Raw genomic sequence first — 11766 nt, 5'->3', positions numbered from 1 at the left:
TGGGGAAATGGGGCACATTTCCATATTTCACAGTACCACTTAATGATTACACAATGTTATTGAGACCAGATGCAGTTGTTAACGTAGTGGCTAACGCAGACCAGTAAACGTAAACGAAACACGTAGGAACACAGACACCTCAGCAGAAACGCGCGTCTATCTGAAGAACGAAAGCTCCAGCGAACTGAAAGTTGCAGCATTCTGCATGTTTTTGAGACTCGGGGTAGCGATTAGACAGGGAATCCTTCGTGTCATGTGGATGATACGTCCGGAGGTAGGAGTGAAAGATGAGGGGTGTAGTCTACATTATTTACATAATAAAACTAGTCTGACTCTATAGTCAGAACTCACGCATGTCTGCAGACGTCAGGAGATCACAGCACTTCTTCTCCCGGCACCAGAGGTCCGCTTTCGAAACGTTATTCTTCCCTATTTTCTTACACAAGGTATTTGGATGACCTTGTTGCGGCCAATCAAATGTGTCTTAAGGTTCACAGAACTCCGCCTCTGATATACAACCTTCGAAACAAGGAGAAGGTAATCCGGAAACAGATATCGTTTGCGCTCGTTCCACGAAATAGGCCACACTCTCTCCATGAAAGTCGTCGACGGTGTTCCTTGCCGTAGGTGACCGTCATTTTGTAAGGGTCAGGAGATTAGTGTTCACGTCCGTTACCGCTTCCACGAAGGCGGCGGATGCTGTTGATTCTAAGTGAGTCTCTTTGTTCTCACGTCGCAGTCGGTGTCGGGCACTATCGCCGTCGTGGAGGTGCTGATGAAAGGGGCTGCCTTGGGGGAAACCCCCAGAGAATGTGCATTGCCGATTTTGGGCTTAGCAGTGTGCAGTTGATAAAAGCAATATGTTTGCTATCGTACAAGCGCGGGAGCAGGTTATAAAGCGTCTGAGATATCACTTGCTGTAAATGTTGGGCGCCGAGACAAATACCGTCTTGGTCGCCTGCGGAAACTGACCTCGTATATTATGTGCTTTCGAGAATGTGAATAGATTTGAAACTGTTAGGTGCAAATGAGAGAGCAGTCAGACAATTTCAGAGTTCTATTAATTATTATTTGCCTCGTGGCTTGCCTAGATACCAGAACATTTACCATAAACGAAATACTTAAGGAATTTTGACGAATTGTAGGAAGCGTGTGCTAAGATGTACATGCTGCTGCAGTGCCCCCCTATGAGTCGACTTGTGGATCACCATTAAGAAATTAGGTTGAAAGTTGCGAAAAGGCAATTTCAAATGGAGATATTTTCATATAGAAATTAGCTGCTTTAAAAGAACCCGTTCATATTGGAAGGCAAAAACTTATACATGATCAAGGCGCTCTACAAATTTAAGCGCTACGTAAAGATTTCGTTGCAGAGTCCAAAATAATGTTGCAGCCGTGTTTCTAGAAAGCAGGTGCACTTTGAACGCTTCTATATAATGTCTGAAAAGCACCATTGGGGTTGCTACACATATTGACGTTTCTGATCAGCCTCGCAGGCAGTAATGAAAGATGCAACAAAAAGAGTGCAACATGAGGACCACGTTCCTCGCTATCTCAGTGCGGGGCTAACTTCAGCATGAAAAAGAAATACGAGTCACCTGGCTCCGCGCAAGTGTGTTGAGTCCGCGAGATCGCTACAATAATTTCTGCGCTACCAAAGTGCGCGCCTGGTGTCGCTTGTAGAGCAAGGTCTTAAACAAAAATTCTTCTAGAAAACGAATATATAACGCGTACGCATAGTTCTGCTTCTGAAATATGGTGAAACATTAGCAACTTCAGGAGAGCGTGATGAGTAGTGTGTTGCAGCAGAACGAAGACAAAAACAAAGGAAAAATGAGAAAGCAACGATGTCTTTGACCGGAACGCGAACGTAACCGAAACGTTATTTACTATTTTGAAGCGGAGTGAAACTGACATATTTTTGATCGGATTTTGGTTGAAGGGGAATGCCGGCAATGCGTAAGAACAGACGCACCCACCTCAGGCAAGGCCAGAATTAACGCGTACCTCAGGGCTTCGCGTTTAAGGCGCATCCTTGTCAGGGATAGTGCTAGCGAATGCCTGCCGAGCACTCCACTCATCTAAACCTTCTTCTCGGTGCAATAACAGGTCGGCATTGCAAGAAAATCGAGGACTTGTTCACTGAGTCACTTATTGTTTCGTTTTCGACAGGTACAGTGCTTTGTTACCGATGTTTTATCGTTCATTTATGGCTGGTGTAAGTTCGTCTGATCAAACAACGGTCTCGTGGTTCGGCGAGTACACTAGACGAGTGCAGCTTCTGAGATCATGCTCAGTACATTGACTCAAGGCGCGAACCATGATCTCAGAACTAGTATTTTAGTTATTGAGAAAAATAAATATTACGTTGTTATCTTTAATTTGTTTCAAAAATTTTAGAGACATAGTCCTATACTCCAGGTACATATCCCAGAAAACGCCTGGTTTCGTAAATGTGACCTCCAAGCTCATTCAAGGCCAAACTGGGACATAGCCTGCCACAACCGGCGGCGGCTTTGTACGCCCAGTGGGCCCCGATATTTTAAAAGCAATCTGTGATGTGGATAAAGTGCGCCGGATCCTGATAGCTTCGTATGCGCTGTGCTTTCGATGCTTAGTTCGCGTTGAAGCGAGACACAGCATGAAGGTCAATGCACCCGCTGCTGCTGCCGTGCCGTGCAGCGTTTTTGTGTTGCCTTGTGGTGCGGTAGTTGCTGACGGCGCCTATAGCAGCGTCTGTGTTCTTTCCCAAACCAAGCGAAACCAAGGTATTGCTCGACAAACTTGGTTTACCTGCGTTCGTCGACGGCAACATTTTCATTGCACGCGAACCAAGACCGTTGAACCGTTACGGATCACGTTTTGTTGTACCGCAGCAGCACCGGAACTGAACTTTATTCAGTGGAATGAAACTAAAACCAGAACGACAAACATTTCGTTCGGACACCTCGGCGAAGAGTATGCCCTTCTTCCGATTTTACTATGGTGTATCAGTTCTAACTGGGTTCCTTCACGTCTCATGAAACAGCGCGCAATAGAGACATGTTGAATGAGGTCCATAACGCTGGGGCCCTATAACATAAAACTATTCCAATATGTTTTTATTCCAATCTCCTCAAGTCAAATTTCCGCAATCGCCGTCGTAAGCATCGGACGGTGACCCGCAGGGTTGTCTGAATAATCAAATAAAACGCTCTCTTCGTTTATAGGAGGTCACTTTTGTTTGCTTTAAAAACGAATAACATTGCCTACATTGAGCGGCTTGTCTTATATAATTGGCTGACAAGAGGCGAGGAGCACCCTCAAGGGGAGAGGGATTCGATAGGACCAAGCCAGTGCACTGAAAATTGATAACCGGATGACGAGTGTGGTGACGGCGTCTGTGATTGGTCCGCTTTCTCTTACTTATTTTACGGCAGCTGGTCGAAAATCGCGACTGCATGCAGCGGAAGGTTTAGAATGCCGCTAAAACAGATCCTCAGCAAAGAATAGTTGGAAGAACGAGGTTGAAAACATGCCGAAAGTGCTTGAAAACGTTACACGGCCACGCGAAAAGCTTTATTGTATGCAAATAAACCCATGCTCTCCAGCTGGTGCGAGTAGCCAGAGCCTGAGCCGTCGGCGGTGGCCATCTTTTATTCCTTTCGTAATGGGGCAACCTGCGGCTATTAAGAAGAAAACTCAGTTTTGCTCAGCATATTAATGCATTTTTAACGCGTATACGTCACTTCGAGGCGGTGAGCTCTTGAGATTTTGTGACATCGCGTGACAGGCAGGTGAAGTCAGTGTCGCCTGAAAACTTTTGAACACTAGCCGGGGGGCTAATGGCGAAAACGCGTCAAATTATAAATACCTATTTTTTCTTTTGTTCTTTCCAGTCATGCATAATCAGTGTGTGCACGTCATATCAAATGGGGAGCTATCGCGGTTTTCGTGACGTCCGGTGACAGACAGGCAAAGTGGGCGTGGTTCAAAAAAGTTTTTGAACAAAGGCCGTGGGCTCATTGCAGAATTGGAAAAGAAAAGTTCGGTATACCTTTACGTTATAGCGCCCCCTGCTTTACAGAACATTGCAAAATAAGCACGTCCTCCCACAAAGTCGCTCATGCGCACGAGTACGCCGATGTCGTGGCTAGCTCTACATGAACGGCTTAAAGAAAACTCCGCTCCTGTTGTAGCATCACTTCTTGCTGGTAAGCTTAACGACGTCCAAGATCATTTGGCGACGAAACAAGAGAGTAACCAGGAGCATTTGCAAAAAACTTGTCAGTATAACACTCAGGCAATTATAAATGGGCATACTAATTTGTGTCAGCAATCAGGCACGTTTGCACCCGACAATGCCTATATGCAACTGGAAAACGCTCAAATAACCTGAAACACTTAAAATGCCGCCTATTTTAGACGGCAAGACAGTCACACGGAGATGGAGATGGACCAATCAAAGATGTGAGGAAAATGGCTTGTAGTTTTCGCACGTAAAACCTCAGGAATAATTTTTAAGACGCTCCCATGCCGATGCCTTGGGCACGCTCATAAAAAAATCCTTCTCAGGAAAACAACATGGAGTTTTCCACTTATTGCGTTTTCTTAACTTCCCTTTTTTCATAAATGTTAAGTATACAATCATTGATCAATGCAGAAGGTTGAACACCCATTAGGAATTTACGGAACATTCAAGGGAACTTCTTCATTATCATCATCATAAGTCTATTTTATGTCCACTGCAGGACGAAGGCCTCTTCCTGCGATCGCCGATTACCGTGTCCTGTGCCAACTCATTCCTGCGAATTTCTTAATTTCATCGCCTACCTACTCTTCAGCCGTCCTTGACTGTGCTTCCCTGTCTCTGACCTACTTCCCTAACTGTGATTCTGTAACACAAATGGTTTACGTGTTATCTAGCCTACGCATTACATGACTTGCCCAGCTCCATTTTTCTTTTCTCTTAACCCCAAATCGAATATCGGCTATCCCCTTTGCTATCTGATTCCCACCGCTCTCTTTCTGTCTCTTAACGTTACACCCAGCATTCTCCATTATATCGCGCTTTGCGCGGTCCTTAACTTCTGCGCGAGGTTCTTCGTCACAATCCAAGTTACTACCCCATACATCAAGGTAACTTCTCTTGATAAAATATTTCTCTAATATGAGACGCCAGAACAAATTACTGGCAATGCTGATGTTACAAATTGTCTTCTATATACTGACATTTATCAGAATAACTAACGTATGAATGATGCTAATTCTGATTCACGTTATTCAAGTCACAGCTAAGCTACGCGTACTACTAAGGGGATCAGAGTCATAGAATCAACCAATAAAGTTATTCCTTTTATTTTTCTTATCAACGAAAAATTCACTGTTCACAATCAGAAGCTATGCTGAACTCATGAAAATAATAATAATTGCATGGGAGAATTGAGTTGAATGCTGTCACTGGTCTTTTTAATTAACATTTTAACGGCGGTTAACAGTTTGTCGTATCTTTTTTTCTTATTCCACAACTGTTAATCACGCTACCTTTATTTTTTTAAACTGCGTTTAAAAATGAATGTAGATGAATTCTTATCAAGGGATTCCCATGTAGCCCCATACCGTATTATGTGCCTAATTGTGGTGTTATCTGAAACGTGTCTTCAGTAATATGCCAGACTGCGTGACGTATTTATTTCCACAAGCACGGACTTGGACGATTGGTTGAAACGTTCACAATCTTTCACGAATTCGATCATTTTAACTGAGCAGCGAAAACTACTCTGACGTTACCGCGCCGATGCGTATTTTTGAGCCGACTGAAAATAGTCATTATATATGGGAGCACTGCAGCCAGTTATTTTAAATATTCGCACTCCTTAGCTGTATATTTTTGCTGTATTTTAATATGATTATGGCCGCTTTTAAACTACAACTCATTCCTAATAACTTAGGACCATTAGCTGATGGAACGCGGTCGTCCTGTATCTAAAAAGAACGTACCACAAAGTGCACGAAGTACCTCCTGATACCAGTGGCAATACAAGTGTTGAGAATGCTTTCTTCTTTCACGCCTATTGAGTGCATCATATGTAAAGGCAAGAATATAACACTTCTAGAATTGGACTATCAGTTCATAAGCCTACTGGAAACGCACATACTGTTTCGGTAACCTAAGTAATGTAGCTTTTTCGGCAGTTAGTTACAACAGCAGTCAACGTGGTAACAGTAACTGCAAATAGAAATATGTGAAATCTGTTTAGGACGATGACCGTTACAGGGTGCTTTAGTATGATTTATATTTTTGTCTCTGCGTGTGTGTTTGTGTGTGTGTTTGTGTGTGTGTGTGTGTGTGTGTGTGTGTGTGAGTGTGAGTGTGTGTGTGTGTGTGTGTGTGTGTGTGTGTGTGTGTGTGTGTGTGTGTGTGTGTGTGTGTGTGTGTGTGTGTGTGTGTGGCTATCAATGGAGAGCGAAGTAATATTGAGATGCTTGAAAGATTACCTGAACTAGGTCAGCAGTAACAGGCTAAGAAGCCCTATAATATTAATAAATATATGTAATACGTCGCAAAGGACGCGTTTTAAATAGCGATTTTAACAACTATCTTGTTGCTGGACTGAACTAAACTTGGAAACGACCAATGATGAGCGAGTTGCCGCATCCAGCTTTATTCGAATAAGGACTAACGTGCGCAATGCCAAAAATGCGCGTGCGAAAAGCATACCTTTATTGGACGGTTGGTATCGAGTATTTCTTCGGCTGAAGATAGAGTAGGCAAAACACCGCTATAGGAGGATTACCAAATTTCCTCATTAATGAATGCCGGCGACAAGTCTTACCAAAAGCGCAGGCTTCAGAAATTCTAGGGGTTAACTATACCCGAAGCCGCGCATAAGAAATCGTGTTTGCTGGTTCAGGTTGACTTTCTAATAATAGAAGTTTAGAGTTTCCTAACGAAGGGCTGAAAGCCTGGTGGACAACGTCATTGGCATTCCGCATCTAGCTATCTGAATGGGGTGTTTGAGGCCGTAGTTGAACTGGCGTCATTGTGCCGAGGAAAAGAGTACAACATCTAATAGTATGTGACTGCGATTGCTAATAACAAGATATGTTTATTCGCTACACCCCCCCCCCCCCCGAACCCCAACTGCAATTGATGTCAGCTACGAGAGACGAATCGCAAGAACGTGTATTGGACACAGAAGCAAGTGTAAAAATGAAATCGATTTGTGCAAGCGTCCGTTTTCTACGCCACCAGCACATAAATATTAGTGGCTAAGAAAGTACAGCGCGAGTCATTGCAACAAGGAAAGCCCTAGAGTTGTCGTCAACGATATAAGTCATTAAAAGCGTGCGGAGGTGCTTCGAGTTTCTTTTTTTTTGATAATTAATAATACGACATTAGACGAACGGTCGCGAAAATGCTTTCTTGAAGAGATATATGTGATGATTCGAAAACAAGGACGGTATCAGGACATGCCTGCTGCTAGACTATCGTTTCCAGCCGAAAATACCCCTTGACATTTTCGTCGACAGGGGGCAGCAGAGTTGCACGAACGATGCACTAAGCAGTCGAACTCGGATTATGAGCAATCAAGCCGTTTACAAGGGAAAACTATTGGATGGTTGTTAGTGGGTTTTAAGCATAGGGTTGAAGGATTTCCAACTGCGGCGTAGAATTTTTGTGTGGGGTAAGAAAAGTCTTCCCTATTCCTGCTGTTTCTTTTTTTTTTTTCTTGCTCGCTGCACCAATTGCGAGGTTCTAGCATGGTTTATTTAGGCAAATCAGTACCTTCACGGACTTCTAATAATACTCTCAATTTTACCATTATATGCCCAAATTTCCCCTTTATTATTATTATAAATCCTTTATTATTAGGTTTTATAATATGACTCGCGGTATTCCTAAGAGCCTATTACTGCTCGAAAACTCTTATATGTCTTTCTTGGTGCTCGCAGAAGTAGCACTCACTTTTCTTTCATTTCATTTCTGTTTGAATGTGTAATACGGCCTCACTTTCAGCATTCTCACATCGCCGCACGCTGTTCTGTCATTGCTGTCATATGCTTCTAGAAAGCTTGGTTGTTAAGGCTACTGGATGCAACTACGATATAGAAAATCAGGATATGCTGTCATGCAGCAAGTTTCATGATCTACAAAATTGTTGAACTTGATATTCGCTGAAAAAAAAATCTAAAATACCGTGAGCTTGATAAAAAAATGGCCCGCTAATAACCAGCACCTCTAACTTATTTGAATTGGTTATATAGGAGTATTTTCGGAATGTTTCTTGTGTGTTATAATTTGACACTGCACAGGGAAGTAACCTTCCCTGGCCACCGGTCCATATATCTGTATAATCATGATTATGTGAAGAAAAATAGTTGCCCTTGCACTTGCAAAAAAAGAAAGCTCGTGAAGAAGAACCAAGAAAAATGTTTTCACCGATGCAAGAATCGAAGATACGGATGGAAGAACGTACACAACTGCGTGTCAAATGTTTGGAAAATAAAGCCGAAAGCTTTGAATTTAAGTATTAGCATTGCGTACGATAGAGCTTTTACGAGAAGGTAACGCGATCAACCAAGGCTGTACATGGATGCAGTGTTAGTGTAATTACCATGTGGCCCTAAGCAATGATGCAAATGCTTGCATGTAACTGCATAAGGTACAGAAATTCGAACTTGTTTGAGTGACCGAAAGATTAGCTGTAGCAGGTGCAACAGTTTGCTATTGGGGAAGCTTATCGTTCGTTTTTTTTATTTTCATGTTCTTCATTCTATTAAAGCAATAATTTTTTGTTATACCAAAAGCGACACATGGGGCAACATATAGATTACGTTGTACGAAATCAAGTTCACTTTAGGTGGTTCCCACTAAGACTTATTTTGAAAAATTTCTCAACGCTCGGAAAGCAAAATTCAAAAAAGAAAAGAAAAAAAGGCGGAGTCATGGGCACTTCGTCGAGTCGGTTTATAGCACATCGGGAGTCCTCGTTGCACTGATTTTCACAATACGACCTAGTAGCATTTTGCAGTATTCCCCGTTCGACGTAACGCCCAGACGCTACAGTCACGGTGATTGTCGTGGCTACTTACTATTGTGATTATTATTACTTATTATCCTGGGTATTCCGTATACCAACATCAAGCCACACGAGCGAGCCACGTGTACCTACATCTAAATATACGGGAGCCTTGCGTAGTTGGAATGTACGAAATGCCCTTCGTAATACGGGAACCCGGGTTCGATAATCAGACCAACCATCTCGTACTCAACAGATGAAAAGCACAGCCAGTGGAACACAGTGACGGACTTCACCCAATCTGTTCCCGCGACTCGGCATTCTCTCTCGGGGGGGGGGGGGGGGGGGACATTTTAGCGAGCGAAAAAGTGGTTGCTCGTACGAATGGTAAAACAGAAGTAGCTGACTTCTGTTCCTGCCCAGTCCCACCGTTCATCTACCACTGAGTTACCGCGACACCCCGCCCTAGCCTACGTACGTATTATCTACATATTTACTTCAGCTTGCAGGATGTACTAGTGAAATTAGAAATACAATGGCATACAAAAGTGAGTCCAGAGAAACAATACCAAAATACAAAACGTTTTCTTATTAACAGAGCCTTTATTGAACCATTATATTTACTTTACCGCAATCCAGGGAGGAATATCAAAGAAGGCGACTCGAATGTAGTGGCACTTGTCGTGCATACTTCAGCCATCAGCTGTCGGGTGTCCTTCATTTCAAAACTGCAAAAACAAGCATTTATTGCACGCTTATTTTAGCAAACCGAGAAGTAGGCTCCGAGCGAATAGCTACGAGCTGCAACTATATTGCAGACGTCACCTACTGCAACGCATATTTACGGAGAGCAGAATAACGTCTCGTTTAGCAACATTTAGCTGCGTATCAAGTGAGCGAAGAAAATTGCAAATTTCAAACTAAACAATTTAGTTATCATGTAAGCAAGACGCCAGGTTGTTTTAAGTCTCTGCTAGAAAGCACATATCATATAGATGGTTTAATCGTAATCGCTTACGTATTTTGAAAAGATTGTATGGGCGCTTTACCTCTTTTTCTTTAACTTTAGTTAGCAACATTCTTTTACCGAAATATTCAGCCCGTGTTCAAGAATAAACTTCAAAAAAAGGTGTAATATATTGCTCGATTTCTAGATTAGACGGATTTCGTGCATCGCGGCTATGGCTGTGAAAACACGTTCACGGTGAGCGCTGTCAAAGTTTTTGGAAATAAAAAAAATGGCGCAGTACAATTGTCCCTGAGTTCTGAAAACAAAATACAAAGCGCTTATTGAAGCTCGCAGCTATAGTACCAAACGTAGGGTAGTGCCGAATAACAACAACTTTCTCGCAGGCATAATTGCATGTATGAAATTCTGGCTCGTCCAAAATTCGAAGATTGTATACTTGCTATCCATACTTTCTACTTTGGTGTAACGAAATTATTACGCACCGCATCGGCACTTGCAGGTGATGGCCTGGCTTATACAGCTGAGTGTATAAGCCTCAAGGCAGGAGTGGTTGATCAAGGACGCACAAGGGTCGCTGTCAGAGACTGCAAGAAATTACAAAAAAGAACGAATGAGCCACATAATAATTCAAGCATCCAGTGCGTATCCATACGTGGAACAGTGCGTTTTATTACTGAAAGATACTTGGACGCACTTTTGACAGCATTTCCACTGCGTAATCTTAGGCTAGCTTTAAAAGAAGCATGTGACGTTTCCTTGCGCAGCAGTAGGTAAGTTATATTCCCTCCACATGTTGAAAATGAGCCCAATGTCAACCAATCAAGGGTCTGCAAAGGTTCAATATGGTCTTCTCAAGCCCGCTCCACATTTCCATCCAGTTCGATTTTCTTAGTAGTAATATGATTTGTTTTAGCCATAACACTATTGCTAAATTGTCTAAACGATACTTTTTATCGAGGCTGAGTAAGAAAGTTGATGTACAAGTGTGGAGTTGTTGCACTATTTTCTTATACACGGTGTCTTGAAGTGCCACAACAGATACACAGACGACAGAGCGAAGGAAGCGACTGGGCGAGCAATTCCGTTTCATTCATTAATATTGAAGAACCAAGGCCTGACTTTAGCTGTTTAATTCATGTACCGTAGTTTAAATTTATGAATTTATGAATTCGAAACATATCCAGCACGAGCAAGCGCGCACGCGAAAATTCAAGAGCCTCACTCTCCATGCAACGTCGTTCAAACTTTTTTTTTAGTTTCGTTTGTGTATGCAAGGCACGTTTATGGAATTTAGGTTGCGAATTAAAATGTTCATCTTACCACATCGACAGTGACAACTCTCTTCATCGATGAAACAGGCCACTTTATTACCTGAACTACACTTCAGTAGTGGGCACTCAGGTTCGACTGAAAAAAAAAACAGGAATAACATTTGGAACAAATTGGCACCTTTCTAAGGAACCTGAGATGAAGGCCTATTTGTTTTTATGTACTTGAACCACCTACAAGTTCACTTGAGTCGGCTAGATTTAAATATAATAAATGTAAACAGTGCTTGAGAAAAATTACAACATCGATTATTTTTGCTTAGTTATAACACCAATCCATTTTGTGAGGGGTTCCGCAGAGGTGTTGAGTTCTTATCAATGGCGCTTGTAATGAAGCGTGATGCCACTCATAAAATGTTTACCACAAATTATGTGCTCATGTGACATTTAAAGGTCGCAACATTTTGTAAATATGTGATGGTTAGATGCACTATGTTTAATTCCTGCCAATATATATACCAACTGA

Source organism: Dermacentor variabilis, chromosome 7 (genome assembly GCF_050947875.1).
Source record: "Dermacentor variabilis isolate Ectoservices chromosome 7, ASM5094787v1, whole genome shotgun sequence".
NCBI lineage: Eukaryota > Metazoa > Arthropoda > Arachnida > Ixodida > Ixodidae > Dermacentor > Dermacentor variabilis.
Note: the sequence above shows the minus strand (reverse complement) of the source record.